Genomic DNA, 12,983 nt, shown 5'->3' with positions numbered 1-12,983 from the left:
ACAGATTGGTTTGTTCTTTTGGCAGTCCATGACACCTGTAAGATTCTTCTCCAACACTACAACTCAAATGCCTAAATTCTTCTATGGTCTTCCTTATTCACTGTCCAACTTTCACATGCATATGATGTTATTGAAAATACCATGATTTGGGTCAGATACACCTTAGGCTGCAAACTGACATCTTTGTTCTTGAACACTTTCAAGAGGTCTTGTGCAGCAAATTTGCCCAATGCATTCTGTTGTTTCATTTCTCGATTGCTGCTTCCATGAGTGTTGATGGTTAATGCGAGCAAAATGAAGTCTTTGACAGTTTAAAACTTTTCTCTATTTAGTTGAATGCTGTTTATTGGTACCAAGGTGAGGAGTTTTGTTTTCTTTACATTGAGGTGCAACCCATACCGAAGGCTGTGGTCTTTGATCTTCAACAGTAAGTATTTCAAGTCCTTTTCACTTTCAACAAGCAAGGTTGTATCATACGTATATCACAGGTTGTTCAAGAGTCTTTCTCCAATCTTGATTCCATGTTTTTCATCATATAATCCAGTTTCTCAGATTATGTGCTCAGCATACAGGTTGAATAAGTGTGGTGAAAGAATACAACCCTCGTGCACACCTTTCCTAATTTTAAACTATTTGGTGTTTCCTTTTTCTGTTCAAACAATGGCTCTTTGGTCTATGAACACAGTTAAGTGCTTCAGAATATTCATTGTTCATTTGTCATGATCCATATAACTGAAACCCTTTGAATAATCAATAAAACACAGATAAACATCTCTGCTTTCAGCCAAAATGCATCTGTTGTCAGCAGTGATAGGCATCATTCTACTTTCTATTCTGAATCCAGCTTGAACCTCTGGAAATTCTCTCTCACTGTATGGTTGTAAGTGTTCTTGTTTTGCCTTTAGCAACATTTTACTTGCATGTGATGTTATTGATATTGTCCTATGATTTATGTGTTATGTTGGATCATCTCTCTTTGGAAAGGGCACAAATATGGATCTCTTCCAGTTAGTTGGCCAGATAGTTGTCTTCCAAATTTCTTGGCAGAGATTAGTGAGTGCTTCCAGTTCTGCATAAGTTTGTTGAATGATTTCAGTTTGTATTCCAACATTCCCAGTGCCTTGTTCTTTGACTATGTCTTCAATACACCTTAGACTTCTGCCTTCAGTATCATTGGCTCTTGAAAGGGTTAAATAGCAACCATTTCTTTTTGGCCTTGAACATATCCCACCAAAATTTAGAGATCATCTGAAAAACAGATATAATGAATTTGACTCTAAAGACCAGAGACAAGAAAAGTTATGGGATGACATCAAGACTATCATACAGGAAGGAAGCAAAAGATCGTTATGAAGACTAGAAAGAAGGAAAATAACAAAAAACAGTGACTCTGTGTAATCCTTCCATATTCTTTTTTTTGTTGTTGTTTTTTTAAGTTTTTGTTGTGAATTGAGTGAAAGTTTACAGGGCAGATCATCAGTTTTACATTCAACATATCATATGCCTTGTTTCATTACAATCCTTCCATATTCTTTTGATGTTTTCTTTATCATTCAATATTTTGCTCATGTTGTTGTTGCTAAGTGCCATTGAGTCAGTTCTGACCCATAGCGACCCTGTATGTAGGGTTTCCAAGGAGCAGCTAGTGAGCTTGAACCACTGGCCTTGCAGCTCAAGCTGACTTTGTAGTCCAGGGCATTAACCAACAGTGCCACACCAGGACCCATTTTGCCCATAGACTCCTTCAATATTGCAACTTGAGGCTTGAATTTTTTCCCCTCAGTTCCCTGATCTTGAGAAATGCTGAGCATGTTCTTCTGTTTTAGTTTTCTAACTGCAGGTCTTTTCATATTTCGTTATAATATTTGGCCTTGTCTTCTTGAGCTGCTCTTTGAAAGTTTTCATTCAACTCTCTTACCTCCTCATTTCTTTCATTTGCTTTAGCATTTCCATGCTAGACAGCAAGTTTCAGAGTCTTTTCTGACATTCATTTTGTTATTTTCCTTCTTTCTTGTCTTCATAATGATCTTTTGTTTCCTTCCTGGATGATGTTCTGATGTCATCCCATAACTTTTCTTGTCTCCGGTCTTTAGAGTCAAATTCATTATATCTGTTTTTCAGATGATCTCTAAATTTTGGTGGGATATGTTCAAGGTCATATTTTAGCTCTTGTCAACTTGTTTTAATTTTCTTCAATTTCAGCCTGAGTTTGCATATGAGCAATTGTTGGTTTGTTTCACAGTCTGCTTCTGGCCTTATTTTGGCTGATGATATCAAGTGTTTACACCATCTCTTCCCACAGATGTAATTAAAATGATTTCAGTGTATCATCTGGTGAGGTCCATGTGAATAACTATCTTTTATGTTGTTTAAAATAAGTATTTGCGCTGAAAAAGCCATTTGTTTTCCAAAATCCTATCATGTAATCTCCAGTGCTGTTTCTGTCACCTAGGCCATATTTTCCAACTACTGATCCTTCCTCTCTTTGTTTCCAACCTTTGCATTTCCACTGCCAATGATTATCAACACATCTTGATAGTATGTTTGATCAATTTCAAACTGAAGAAGTAGGTAGATTTCTTCAATTTCATCATCATTGGCTGTAGTGGTTGGTGCATAAATTTGAATAATAGTGGTATTACTGGTCTTCCTTGTAGGCATATGAATATTATCTTATCACAGACAGCATTGTGCTTTAATACAGATTTTGATGTATTCTTTTTGATGATAAATGTGATGCCATTCCTCTTCAATATGTCATTCCTGGCATAGTAAACCATGTTATTGTCACATTCAAAATTACCAATACCAGTCCCATTTCAGCTCACGAATGCCTAGGATATTGATGTTTATGTGTTTCATTTCATTTTTGGCAATTTCCAACTTTCATAGATACATACTTTGTATATTCTATGTTCTTATTATTAATAGATATTTACGCAGTTTCTCTTCATTTTGAGTTGAGCAAATGGAGGTCCCTAAGGCTTTACTGCATTTTCTTCATCACTGTTAACTCTAGTCTGAGGAGGCAGCTCTTCCTTAGTCATACTTTGAGTGTCTTCCAACCTGAGGGGCCCAAATTTCGACACTATATCTGACAATATTCTGGTGCTTTTCATTATGTTTCAGTAGTTAACCCTCTGGTGCTGACAGTGTTCTACTGCTATTCATAAGATTTTCAGCGACAAAATATTCAGATGTCATCTGTCTCTCTTTCTTCCTAGTCTGTCTTTGGAAGCTCAGCTGAAACCTGGCAACCATGGGTGACCCTACTGGTGTTTAAAATACTCGTAGCATACCTTCCAGAACCACAGGAACACACAAGTCACTGCAGTACGGCCAAAGGACAGATGAGTGTTCAATGGCTGTGTGACTTTGAAAAGTTACTTAATAGCTCTTAATCTCAGTTTCTTCATTTAGAAAATATGGATATTCTTAATACCCATCTTACAGAGTTAGCCAATGAAATTAACCAGTACTTTAGAGCAGTTAATCAAAGAAAACTGGGAAACACACTAAGAATATTGTATCAGTAGGACAGGGCACAGATGGGTATAGCGCTCTGAATCCAGATGGCTATAGTTCATTACTTCAACTATTCTACAAAAGTATATGAGCCCTTCCTACTCTGAAATCCTGTGCTGCTTTCAGCACACAACCATGTGGCATGGGAGCAATTTCATGCTCCCGTCTCCATCATGGGAAGATTTTGCTGGGATATGGCTGTATAGCCTGTAGCTGCTCATTCCAAGTACCTTGTACCTCTGTGTCCAAGACAATACAGATGGAATGTCAGGAACAATAAAGAGTGAACCCTGGGTTTGGAATTTTAAGAGACTTACAATACTTTCCCTATTTCTTTTTTTCATCTGTGACTCAGTGGCAATTGATTTGAATTTTTGGCTTTTGATGTACTAGCTCACAGTGAAGGACTCCTAGGAGTTCTGGTGTGGCGATGTGGATTCATGTGCTGCACTGCAAGACTGGTTTGAACTGCAAAGTTGGTGGTTCAAGGTCACCAGCTGCTCCTCAGAAACCCTACACAGGATTTCTATGAGTCTGAACCCACTTGATGGCACTTAACATTGACACAAACAACAGGTCTTGGGAGGAGTGGAGCCACAAGATGTATAAAGTTTGAACGATGACATGGTGGATAGCTTTCTACATAGGACTACTACTTTAAAAGATTACTGTTTTAAGTCATTGAAATTTGGAGGTAATTTTTTATAGTAGATAACACTACCTTACAGTAAACTTGACTTCTTCTTAAATGACTTTAGAATATATAAGAAGATACATATATCAGGAGGCTGCCTGGTTATTGTTGACTGGTAGGTGTATCTGAGTAGGTTAAAGCCCTTTGGGAATTGGAGAACTCAGAGACATAATAGGGCAGCTGCTGCTTCCTATTTCTAAGGACTGCTTTTATCGTTCACTTGATTAGAGAGACATGGAATGACATGAAAATGGTAATTCCTTGTTCTCTGGTTTTTGTTTTGCTCTTATCACCCTCATATTGGTGAAACTCAAGATGATCTTGCAAAATTGTACCACATGATAGTACAACTATTTTTTTTTTTTTCTCATTTTGCCATGTTGGCGTATTGCAGATTGAAATTGGTTCAATACTTAAATAATTTAAATATAAGAAGAAGAACCAAACAGTCATGATTTCTGTAGACTATTAATATAAAATGATGTCAAATTCTCTTTTAATGCCCAACCTGAGATAAGACCACATATCTGAAAATGTTCCAACAAAACTTCCTTAACATACAATCTTCAGGAAACACGTGATGTCTTTCCAGTCAGCTGTAAGTGCTCAGTCTTTGTGCCTGGGAAGACTGCATCCTTAATTACATGGCAAATAAGTGTCATGCAAAAATAAACATTTATTTCCACACATTAATTCAGTTCAGCTGATCTATGCCAAATTCAGTTGGGTGGTTCTGTTAATTTTAATTTGACTGACTAAGGCATCTGGGAGGTAGCGGGGTCTCAACTAACTCAACCAGGGTTGGAGCAATTCAGTTCTGCTCTGCGTGTTTCTCATCCTTCAACTTTAAGCAGTGAACCAGCTCAGACTTGTCTTTTTCCTGGCAGTGGCAGAGAACAAGAGCATAAACCTAATTGAGCAAAGATTTTTTCAAGTTACTTGCATTGTGACTGATGATGTTCTGTTGGCCAAAATAAGTCATATGGCCAAATCCAAGTTCAAGATGTGGAGCAATATACTTATCTTTTTGATTCAAAGGAAAAGTCATGGATATTTGGAAGGGTAAATTATTGGTGCCATTAGGACAATTTACCACAAACATCCTATCTTTCCATTTAGTAAGTTGTAAGTCCTGGTGTGGCACTGTGGGTTAATGAGCCAGACGACAAAGCCATTTCAACTGCAAGGTTGGTGGTTCAAGCTCACTAGTCACTCCTCGGAAACCGTGTATAGGGTTGCCATGGGTCACAACTGACTCGACAGCACTTAATAACAACAACAACACACAGTAGTTAGAGTCCTGGTGTGGCACTGTGGGTTAACATTCTAGAATGTAAAATCGGTTTGATCTGCAAGCTCGGCAGTTCATGATCACCAGGCGCTCCTCAGATACCCTATACAGGGTCGCTATGGATGGAATCGATTCAACAGCATTTAATAACAGCAACAACAACAGCCAGTAGTCAGTGAGTCAATTCTAATTCATGGAGAGTCCATACATGTCAAAATAGAATTGTGCTTCATAGGGTTTCTTCCTTCCTTTCTTTCCTTCTTTTTCCTTTTTTTTTTGGGGGGCTTCTCTTATCTCCTTTACCCAAGAATCCCAATAGTTGATGTTTTGGGAAGTAAATGGCAAACTTCTTCTTTCAACATTCAAGTTAACAATTAGCACCACATAGGGCCATTAATAGTCCCTTCAGAAGATGCTAGTTTTTTCCATTTAGTGGCTCCACTTAAACCTATGTGTTTTCCATTTAAGGCTAAAGATCATTTCTCTATTTTGTTAAGGAAAAAAACAAAAAAAAAACAAATCTCTTTCCTAAATCAGAACAGGTTACATGCTAGACAGCAGAGCAATATTTTGAAAAGACTTTAGGGTATTAAACTGGCAGCCAGTAGCAACATTTATCTTTCAAAGAGCCTATGTAAATATGTGTTCATAAATTTATTCAACAAATATATTTGGGGCATTGATAATTTACACAAGGTCTACATTGCTGCAAGGGACAAAATATTAATAAGATGATGTTTCTGACTTTTAAAATATATGAAAACCAGAAAAATGCCTTCTCCCAAGACCTCCACCAAATTAACTTATAACAATTGTTGCTGTTTTTAGGTGCCTTGCGTCAATTCTAACTCATAGCAATCCTGTATAGTGTTTTCCAATATTTAAATCTCCACAGGAATATAAAGCCTCATCTGTCTCCCATTGAGAAGCTGGTGGGCTTGAACCACCTACCTTGTGGTTCACAGTCCAGTGCTAGAGAAGTCAAATAAGGGAATGAACTGTTTATTTAGTTAGTGCTGGTATAGTGAGTTAATAATGAGGCTGCTAACTGAAAGGCTGCTGATACACACCCACAGCCACTCAGTGGGAGAAAAAGGGCAGGTCCTCTGGTCCTGAAAAGATTCACGGTCTCAGAAATCTTAAAGAGAGATTCTCCTCTGCTATGAGGTTTCCTAGGAATTGGAGTCGACTCTGTAGCAGTGAGTGTATTTTTTGCTGTTGTTACTGTGTTTTCTAACAGTTCTCCAGCCGTTGTTGTTAGATTGCTGTACTGTGGTAGCTTGTGCATTGCGGTGATGCTAGAAGCTATGTCACCAGTATTTCAAACACCAACAGTGTCTACTGTGCTCGGCAGGCTTCAGTGGATCTCCCAGACTACTGTAGACTAGGAATAAAGATCTAGTGATCTACTTCCAGAATATTGTCCAGTGAAAACCTTATGAATACCAGCAGGACATTGTTTGATACGGTGCTGGAAGACGAACACTTCAAGTTGAAGGCATTCAAAATACAACTGGGGAAGAGCTGCCTCCTCAAAGTCCAATTAACCTTAGTGACATGGATGGAGTAAAGGTTTAGGGCCTTAATTTTCTGATGTGATATAATTCAAAATAAGAAGAATACAACTAAAAATATTCATTAATAATCTGAACATGGAATGCACAAAAATATAAATCTATGAAAATTGGAAGATGTTAAAAATTAAATGGACTCTCTAAAGATTCCTAGGCAGTAATGAGCTGAAATGGACTGGTATTGGTCATTTTGAATAGGACAAACATATGGACTACTCATGGAGACCTCGGGTATACCAGAACATATGATCCGTTTGCCAGGAACGACAAATTGAAGAGAATGGTATTGCATTTATTGTCAAAAAGAACATTTCAAGATCTATCCTGAAGTATCACAAGTCAGTGATAATATACTATCCACAGGCTAACCAGGAAGATTGCTTAATAAGAATATCACACAAATTACAATCACAACCACTAACATCAAAGAAGTTTTTACAAAGTTCTACAATTGATCAAGCATGCAATCAAGAAGCCTTGATAGTAACTGGTCTTTAGGATGAAAAACTTCTAATGAAGAAGGATGACTGTTGGAAACTATGGCCTTGGCGATTGAAATGATGCCAGCGATCACATGATAGAAATTTGTAAGAACAATGAATTATTCATTGCAAATACTTTTTTTTCCAGCAATATAAGCGGTAACTATACGTGTACATATCACCAGATAGAATACAACAAAATTAGATTAAATATATCTTTGAAACAGATGGGGGAGAAAATTATTATCATCATTCAGGGCAAAACCAGGGGTGAACTGCTCATATGGAAATTAAACTTGAAGTTGAAGAAAATTTAAACAAGTTCGCAACAACTAAAATGGAAACTTGAGTAGATCCCACTTGAATTTAGATGCCATTTGAAGAATAAATTTGATACATCTAATATTAAGAATAGAAGACCACATTGATCATGGGAGGTCATCAAGGACATCATATATGGAGAAAGGAAAAGGTCATAAAAATGCAGGAAAGCAGTAAAAGACCAAAATGGATGTCAGAAGAGACTCTAATACTTATCCTTGAACATAGAGTAGTTAAGCTAACAGGTGAAATGATGGAGTAAAAGGTCTGAGCAGAAAACTTTGAAGGGTGGTTTGAGAAGACAGAGTAAAGTATTTTAATGATATGCACATAGACTTGGAGTTCAAAACCAAAGGGAAGAAGACACCTGTAGTCAGCACTTTCAGATCCCATTCCCGATCCTGGCATTGGAGGCAGTGGAGGAAGAAAAGAGTTCCATGGAGTAGCTTTAGACTTGATGTTACTTGGTTTATTTCCAGGAGATCTGGAGAGTTCTCACTTGCATATGTTGAAATTTGACTTTCACTTTCATCCCCTTTAGCAGTCTCCTGAGTATCTGGTAAATTATTATCTCCTCTAAAGGTTGGAAAGTAGATCAGACAGATTTTGCTCCTCTCTATTTCCATCCCAGTGTAATCCACAACACAGTTTTCTCTCTTAAAATCAATTGAAGCAATGGCACCTGGGTAAATGCAGCCATCTTATGACCTAATGGCAGAATATTTTCACCAACTTTGCGCTGCTTCAGTGGAGTTGTGGTATTCTTGTCTGACTTTTTTGCTTCTTAGTAGGTTTTCTTTTAGGTGTGTCTTTTAGCTTGTCTGATGCTTCACAAATGTCACCATTCTTCAAAGCATGCTTAAGGAAGCCACAGCTTTATCATAGGCTCTTATCAATGTTGTATCATCCCAAATGTCAGACTAATCGCTCTGGCCTGTGCCATGTCAGAACAGCACCACGTCTTTCTACTTCTGGATGATTCCAGTCTACAGTGGGAGCCATGGTATGGCCTGCTTGATTTCTTGACTGCTGCTTCCATGATTGTTGATGGTGGATTCAAGCAAAATGAAATCTTTAAGAACCTCAATCTTTTTTCCATTTATCATGATATTATTTATTGGTCAAATTGTGAAGATTTTTGTTTCAATTACATTTAAGGTGCAATGTAATTTTGTAATTTGTTTCAATTAATGTAATTTGTTTCAATTACATTAAGGTGCATACTAAGGCTGTGGTCATTGATATTCATTAGGAAGTATTTTTAAGTCCTCTTCATTTTTAAAAAGCAAGGTTGTATCATCTACATAATGTAGATTGTTAATGAGTCTCCTCCAATCCTTATTTTATATTATTTTTCATATAATCCACATTCTTGGATTCTTTGCTCATCATAGATTGAATAAGTATGACAAAAGAATACAACCCTGGTGCACATCTTTCCTGATTTTAAAACATGTAGTGTCACCTAGTTCTGTTCAAATAATTGCCTTTTGATATATGCACATGGTTTCTCATGAGTTCAACTGAATGACTGGAATATTCATTTTCTACAATGATGTCCATAGCTTGTTATGATCCACACAGTTGAAAGCCTTTGCATAGTCAATAAAGGACAAGTAAACATCTTTCTAGTATTCTCTGCTTTCAGCCAAGATCTCTCTGATGTCAGCAATGATGTCCTTCATTCTATGTCCTGGTCTGAGTCTGGCTTGAAGAACCTCTGGCAATTCCCTGTCAATGTACTGTTGCAACCATATTTGAATTATCTGTAGCAAACTTTTACTTGCATGCAATATTAATGATACTTTCCAATGACTTCCACATTCCTTTGGGTTGCTTCTCTGAAATGAGCATAAATATGAGTCTCTTCCCATCATTTGGGTAGGTAGTTGTCTTCTAAATTTCTTGACATAGATGAATGAGTGCCTCCAGTGCTGTATGAGCTTGTGGAAAGATTTCAATTTTTATTCTAACTATTCCCACAACCGTGTTCTTTGAAAATGCCTTCAATATACTTTGGATTTCTTCCTTTAGTACCATTGATTGTTGCTTATAAGCTGCCTCTTGAAATGGTTCAACATTGACCATGACTTTTTGGTACAGTTCCTTCCATCTTCTCTTGTTGCTTTCTGCATCATCCAATATTTCACCCATCAAATCCTTCAGTTTCAGTTGAGGCTTGAATTTTTCCCTCAGTTCTTTCAGTGTGAGAAATGCTGAGTGTGTTCTTTCCTTTTGGTTTTCTAACTCCACATCTTAGCACATTTCATTATAATATTTGACTTTGTTTTCTCAATCTGACCTTTGAGACTTTCTGTTCAACTCTTTTACCTCCTCATTTCTTCCAGTTGCTTTAGCATCTCTACAATGGAGAACAAATGTCAGAGTCTCTTCTGACACTTATTTTGGTCATGTCTTTCTTCCTTATATTCCTCATGACATTTTACTGTCTTCTTGTATAATCTTCTTGATGGCAACCCACAACTCTTCTGGTCTTCTGTCATTAGTACCTAATGCAGCAAATCTGTTCTTAGGATGATCTCTAAATGTAGGTGGAATATGTTCACGATCATATTTTGACTCTCCTAAACTTTGCTTAAAGAGCACAGCCTTTGGTATGGATTCCATCTCAATGTAAAGAAAACACAAATCCTCACCACTGAACCAATAGACTACATTCTTATCAACGGAGAAGAGATTGAAGTTGTCAAGGACTTCATTCTTCTTGGATCAACTATCAACACTCATGGAAGCAGCAGTCAAGAAATCAAACAACGTATTGCATTAGGAAATCTACTGCACAAGATCTTTTAAAAATGTTGAAGAGCAAAGATGTCACCTTGAGTACTAAGGTGCACCTGACCCAAGACATGGTATTTTCAATAACCTCATATGCATACGAAAGCAGGACAGTGAATAAGGATGACCAGAGAAGAATTGATGCTTTTGAGTTATGGTGTTGGAGGAGAATATTGAAAGTGCCATGGGCTGCCAAAAGAATCAATGGATCCGTTTTGGAAAAAGTGCAGCCAGAGTGTTGCTTGGAGGCCGAAATGTCCAAACTTTGCCTCTCAAACTTGTCTTGATTTTCTTTAGCTTCAGCCTGAACTTGCATGTGAACAATTGATGGTCTGTTCCAAAGTCTTCCCCTGATCTTGTTTTGGCTGAAGATATGGAACTTTTCCACCCTCTCTTCCCACAGATAAAATTAATTTGATTACTGTGTATTCCATCAGGTGAGATCCATTTGCATAATCACCTTTTATGCTGTTTAAAAAAGGAATTTTCAATGAAAAAGTCTTTGGTCTTGCAAAATTTTATCATATGATCTCTAGCATTATTTCTATTACCAAGACTATGTTTTCTACCTACTGATCCTCATTTGTTCACAACCTTCACATTCCAATAACCAGTAATTACAATACATTTTGATTGCATGTTTGGTCAATTCTCAGTCTGATGAAGTTGGTAGAATGATTCAAATTTTTCATTACTGTCTTTAGCTGTTGGTGCATAAATTTGAGTAATAGTGGTAACCTCTGATCTTCCTTGCAGTCATATGGATATTATCCTTTCACAGATAGCATTATACTTCAACATAAATCTTGGAATGTTCCTTTTGATGATGAATGTGACACCATTCCTTTTCAGTTTGTCATTCCCTGCATAGTATATCTTGCTATTGTCATCTTCAAAATGGCCAGTACCAATCCATTTCAGCACTCTAAAGCCTAGAATATCGATGTTTATGTGTTCCATTTCACTTTTGATAACTTCCAATTTTCCTAGACTCATCCTTTGTACGTTTCATGTTCCAATTATTAATAGATGCTTGCAGCTGTTGCTCCTCATTTTGAGTTGTGCCCTCATCAGCATATATAAGTTCTGAAAGGCTTATACCAATTGGGTCATCACAGTCAACTCTGCTTTCAGGAGGGAGCTCTTTCCCAGTCATATTCTGAGTGACTTCCAACCTGAAGGGCTCGTATTCCAGCACCATATTTGACAATATTCTGGTGCAATTCATCATGTATTGATACTCAGTATTTTAGTGCTCTGTGATAATGTTTTACTGCTCTATGTAGGATTTCCAAGGCTGTAAAGCTTCATGAGAGCACAAAGCCCATCTTTCCTCTGAGAAGGAATTGATGGGTTTGAACTGCCTTACTTGTAAATAACAGTACAGTGCTTATCCTACAGTGCCAATGGCCTTCAACAAAATCCTGACTGTGAAGTCCTAATGCACTTCCCTTGTAGACAGCATTTCACACATTCCACAACTCTTGTTGAAGGATTAAGCATGTACTATGTGACTCCACTGGAAAAGGACCCTTGGAAGTTTGCATTTGCTTTTGTCCAGACTTGATCTCCTGTGTCTCTTCCCTTTGCTTATTTTATTTACTATCCTTTCACTGTATTAAATCATAACAATGGGTAAGACTCTGGGTGGAGTCTCTGAGTTTTAGTGAATCACTGAGCCTGGGGGAGGTTTGAAAGATCTCTAACACAATTATAATCTATTTTTTGTTCTTAGTTTGCATTGCACAGGAAACTCATTCAGAAAATGTATTGAGAACCTACTATGTGATTAGTTTTTATTTTAAGGGCTTGGAGATTTTCAATTTTATAAATGAAATCCACATGGCACCTGCCTTCAAAGTTTGGATTTAACAAGGGTTGAAGTAACAGACTAAGAGCAAAATCAAATGTATTTTAACATGTTCTTTCCCTGCCCCACCCCTGTTTCTTTTGCTAAAGTGGGAAACATGGAAACTAAAGAATGATAAACTGAGGATTCACCTCTTTAACAAAGCACTTAACTTACATTCAATACTTGAATTATCTTTTTCTTGTTTCCCAGAAAATGCATGTTGTAAAGATTAGCCTAGGATTTTTAAATTCAATAAAGATATAAAGGTAATTTCTAAGTATGTGTTGTCTGGCTATTTAGGATGATGATTAAATGGTCTTTATATTTTCATAATCAAGTTTTGTAAAGAACTACAAGGACTCCACTTGCAACAGAAAATAACAGATGTCATACATGTATTCTAACTGGAAATTCTATAGCTATGAATTCTGATAGCAAGTTCAAA

General features: G+C 37.1%; 1 pseudogene; it reads right to left on the bottom strand.

Moving 5' to 3' along the window:
* LOC102837131 overlaps positions 1-12,757 on the bottom strand; it is a 24,882-nt pseudogene extending 12,125 nt beyond the window's left edge.
* Between the last annotated feature and the right edge of the window lie 226 nt (positions 12,758-12,983).

The sequence above is a fragment of the Chrysochloris asiatica genome, unplaced genomic scaffold, assembly GCF_000296735.1.
Source record: "Chrysochloris asiatica unplaced genomic scaffold, ChrAsi1.0 scaffold00151, whole genome shotgun sequence".
Lineage (NCBI taxonomy): Eukaryota > Metazoa > Chordata > Mammalia > Afrosoricida > Chrysochloridae > Chrysochloris > Chrysochloris asiatica.
Note: the sequence above shows the minus strand (reverse complement) of the source record. Positions and strands in the feature narration are given on the sequence as shown.